Source organism: Cicer arietinum, chromosome 4 (assembly GCF_000331145.2).
Source record: "Cicer arietinum cultivar CDC Frontier isolate Library 1 chromosome 4, Cicar.CDCFrontier_v2.0, whole genome shotgun sequence".
Taxonomy (NCBI): domain Eukaryota; kingdom Viridiplantae; phylum Streptophyta; class Magnoliopsida; order Fabales; family Fabaceae; genus Cicer; species Cicer arietinum.
In genome coordinates, this window is record NC_021163.2 from 49,465,360 (window position 1) to 49,470,082 (window position 4,723).

The window sequence follows — 4,723 nt, forward strand, 5'->3', positions numbered from 1 at the left end:
AGAGAGAATCACACGACGATTTATACATGTTCCTCTACTTTGTTCTCGCTTGTGGAGTACATTTTGTCCCCTTTCAATCAAATAATTGTTTCTTCCTTTATTAGCTACCATAACAACCTTAAAATTGTCAAATTTCAAGACTGCAGATCTAGTAAGTTGATTCGCACTCCTTGTGAATCCATCTACACATGTTTGAAACGCCAATTTTGAAGTCTGAAGTTCTGAAAGTCGAGTCACACAAGAGTAAAGAATCACAAAGCACTATGCTTTGCTGGTAAGTCGATTCAAATGACATGTGAGTTGATTTACAACCCTAAAACTTCAACAACTGAGTTCTTGATGCTCATGCACTGATTCTTAAGTTGGTAAGTCGTTTCAAAAAGTTAAAAGTCTCTTAAAAAAGGTTTTTTTGAAGAGTTTTAAACCTGCTAATGCAATGTGATTATGCTAGAAAAGTGTATGCATGCAACTTGCTAAAACAACATGCAATAACACTTATACATGATAAAACTATATTTTTCATGATTTCTTTCTTTATCAATTATTCTATGTAAGAGTTAGAGAATTAGAATCAACAAAGCACACACATACATCATCTAGACTAAGCAAGTTGACTTACATGCAGGTCTGTAATCAAAGTTTTGAAAAATTTATCAGGTAAACTGATTCACAGATTGAGTAAGTTGATTTACACTGTGTAAAAGTGAAAAATATTCAAAAATTGACATATTAATGCATATGTAATGATCAATATCAACATTTAACTTTATATGAAAACATATTGAAATAATCAACACACATTTCAGTCAAAATGAAACATGTAACCTAATCATATACTTAGTTTAAAAGATGTAAAGAGATAAGCATAAACATTTTAAATTTTAAAAAATAGGACATGATAAATGTTTTATGTATGATCTTATCTTGTGAAGAATAAATTTGAAAATCAAACTTTTAACTTATCGAGATAAAGTTCAATCTTCCTTATAATTAAGTGGAGCATCTAAATGTTTGACGATATTTTCATAAGTTCCAACAATTAAATTATTTTTTAGTTATAAATACCCAACCTTTATTTGGTCCTTAAATGTTAGACTTAGAAAGATTGTTCTCCTTTTCACAATGTGATTAGTCATGATTACATTGAACAACTTTTGTTGTTTCACGAGAAAGTTTTAAGGTCTTTGATAAATTTTTTTCTAATTTTGAAATTTAATTTTCTAAGTTCAAAATTGTTCTCTTTTGATAGGAGATGCAATTTTTCATATTTTTAGCTTCTTCATGAAGCTCACAAAAAACATCTTGTAATAGAACATAACAAGATAAAAAATTTGTTTTGTCATCACTAACTTCATGGTTATAGTTTTTCGTTGTAAGACATAAATTTGCAATGTCATCGTTTCCTGAGCTTTCTCTTGAGGAAACATTGTTGTTCTCCCAAGCTATGAAAGCTTTCTTGCCTTCTTATCCTTTTTGTCACTTTTTTTCTACCTTTTTGAGGTACTCCAAAAAGCTTGATTTGATGTGCCCAAATTGTCCTCACTCATAGTACGTGGTAGAGTTATTATTGTTTATGTCCTTGGCTTCTTAAATTTATCTTTAAAATTTTGTTGTTGAAACATATCATTTTGAAGAACTTGTTGTACTTCATAATGAAGAGACTCGTGTCTTCATCACTCGAATTATGTCCATCCGACTCGCTTATATCATTATCTTCATCCTTTTTAGCCTTGGATGAAGTGCATATCCAGGCTATACCCTTTTTCACCTTCTTGGACTCTTTTTCCTTCACATTCCTTTAATTGGTTTAACTCTTGCTCATGTTCCGTTAGTTTTTCAAATAGAGTAGTAGTTGTCATAATGGCTAGATTATGTGACTCGGCTATATTGTCACTTCCGATTGTTACTCCCAACTTAAACATATCTAAGAACGTTATTTATTAGATCTTCTTTTGAAAAAGTTTTACCTAGTACATTTAGATGATTCACAATGAATGTGAACTTCTTTTTCAATTCGGCAATGGTTTCACCATTCTTCATGGGAAAGACTTTTAAAGTATTTATCCAAGTTCTTTTTACCTCACTTGTGCCCTTGTGGATGACATCAAGGGTATCCCACATCTCTCGGATAGTCTTATAGTGAGAGACTTAGTAATACACGTCTTGTCCTATAGTGGACGTTAGAATATTCTTTGCCTTCCAATCATATTGTATTTGTTTCTTCTTTAAGTTGGTTTAATTGATTTATGGTTTGTTTATTGCAACACCATTACAAACGATAGTCAGAACAAACACCGTTTTTTTGATTGTGTGACAAACATAAAGATCGGCGCCATGTTATACAAATATCCATCGCTCGTAAATATCAGCGCTATGTTATACGCTCCCTTAGATTTGGAAATAATGTTGTTTGCCATTTTGTTTTTCTCTTTAAGTCATTAGACTTATACCACTAAGAGAACCTGGCTCATGAGGCCACATATTATCCATAAAATGACTAACAATGAACTCTAGAAAAGGGAGTTGAAAAGAGTTTGATACTTTTGAAAATCATCTAAAAAGTAGTTTGAGATGCACAATGGAAAATGAAATTTTTTTAATGCGATGAACTCAAGTATTAAACGTATTGGATGTTTGTATCAAATCGTTGATGGTATTAGCATAAAAAGCACAGATCATATGGAAACTTATAAAAGAAAACAGAAAACAGAAAATGTAGGTATAGATAAGTCTGAATGTCGTTGCACAGTTAGGAGAACACATGGTCTACCTTGTGCATGTGAGATAGCCAGGTATAGTATGATCACTGATAGCGTTTCAGCAAGTGTACTGAATCGTTGCAAGTAATAATAAAACGGTAGTACCGAGTGTCGAACTCAAGGATTGCGTGTTACTATTGAATTATATTTAGTTACTAAAATTGAACAAAAGGTTCCCAAGTTGATTGAAATAATATTTAAAATTGACAGCAGTAGTAAAATTGATCTTTTATAAATTGAGAAAAATGTCAGGGATGAGTTTCACTTCGAATCCAACTTTGGTGTCTAATTTGAACCTACTTATTGAATTCCTTTATTGAATTATTACCGAATTCTCTTTATTATTCTTGCCCTAATGTCTTAGTGACAGAACGTTTAATTCCAAAGTAACCCCTAATTCCTTAGTAGATTTAAGATTAGAATTAAGCATTACCGTATAGAAATTCTCCTATAAATTATTGCTTTGCAACTAATTTAATTGGTTTCATGACCTGCACCTATGTCTAGACTACAAATTCATGAATTTCTCATCTCAAGCATTCGTAAAGTCCACTTCCGTTTCAAAATACAAATCGTAGAACATTTTAATGTTGATCAAGCAATAAAAAGCATTAAGCACAAAGATGAGAAAAATCATTCAATAAACTCATTCATATAACCAGAAATCAAATCATAAAAATAAGGGTTTCATCTTGTTACACTCATCCCTAACAAATAGGGTTTAGTTACTCATGACAGAGATACAAAAGATAACGGTTAAAGTTAGAAACGGCTGTCTTTGAGTTTCTATGCTAGGGCACAAGTCTCCCAACTTCCCAATAGTCAAAAAGATGCTTAAAACAGTAAAAATCTGCGTTTTTATGGTTGCTGATGCGGGTTGTGCGCCCCAGGCGCGCTTGGACGCGCTTCAGCGTGTTTGGACAGTAGCAGATGCTGGAAAAAGCGTTTGGCTTGCGCTTGGGCGCGCTCGGGCGCTCAGCATGTGATGTCCGGCGTATATTGCATGTTTCTCCTCTTTCGAGACTGAATTTGGTTCTGGTGTCTTCATGAAAGTTGTAGCTATGGATCTTAGATTTCATTTGCACTTGGTTTGACCCCAATTGAACATCTACAACTCCAGATATGGCTGAAATACTCTACATATGTCATGTTGATTTCTCACCAAAATTCAGCACTGCACTAAAACAAAACGCAATGTAAAATTACGACAAATTCCTACTTAATCAACGAAATAAAAACACAAAACATTTTATCAACTCAAAGAACAAAAATTAACAAAATATATCAAATAAATCCTTAATTTAACTAATGATTGAGGATAAATAAGACTAAAATTGTGGGAAAATATGCATATGATGAAGAGTCATCACAACCCCAAACTTAATCTATTGCTTGTCCCCAAGCAACAATTAATTTCATATTTGGTCCTGTTAAATGCACACTTAAATTCAATTTCTCAAATTACATCAAACTCAAATTTCAAAGTTCTTGCTACTGCAAAACATTCATCATGCTCTATGGTTGTTTTCAAAAATAAAGACAACAAGATTTGTACACCTTGGCATTCATTCATCAAAAACAACTCTCTCTTCACACAATCTCACCAAAATTTCTCTCAAGTGTTTAGAAGGGTTATAAATTTATCACTCAAATCCTAGAACATGCATCACGCTACCATAGGCTTGAAAAAATTCTAGTTAGCAATCACAATGCAGTAAACACATACATTTTTTGAGAACTTTCGGGTTGTAATAGAGCTTAGGTAAGGGTAAGACATTTTAGGATAGTAGGCTTTACCACTTGGAGTTAGGCATACATTTCCACCTTATTCTACCATTTTTTTTCTTCATTCTTTTCATTATGGAGATTCTCAAACATTGACAGAAGAACCAAGAAGATATCTTTTGTTTTTGTTTTTGTTTTTCTTCTTTCATTTTATTTTTCTTCTTTTTATTTTTTATTTT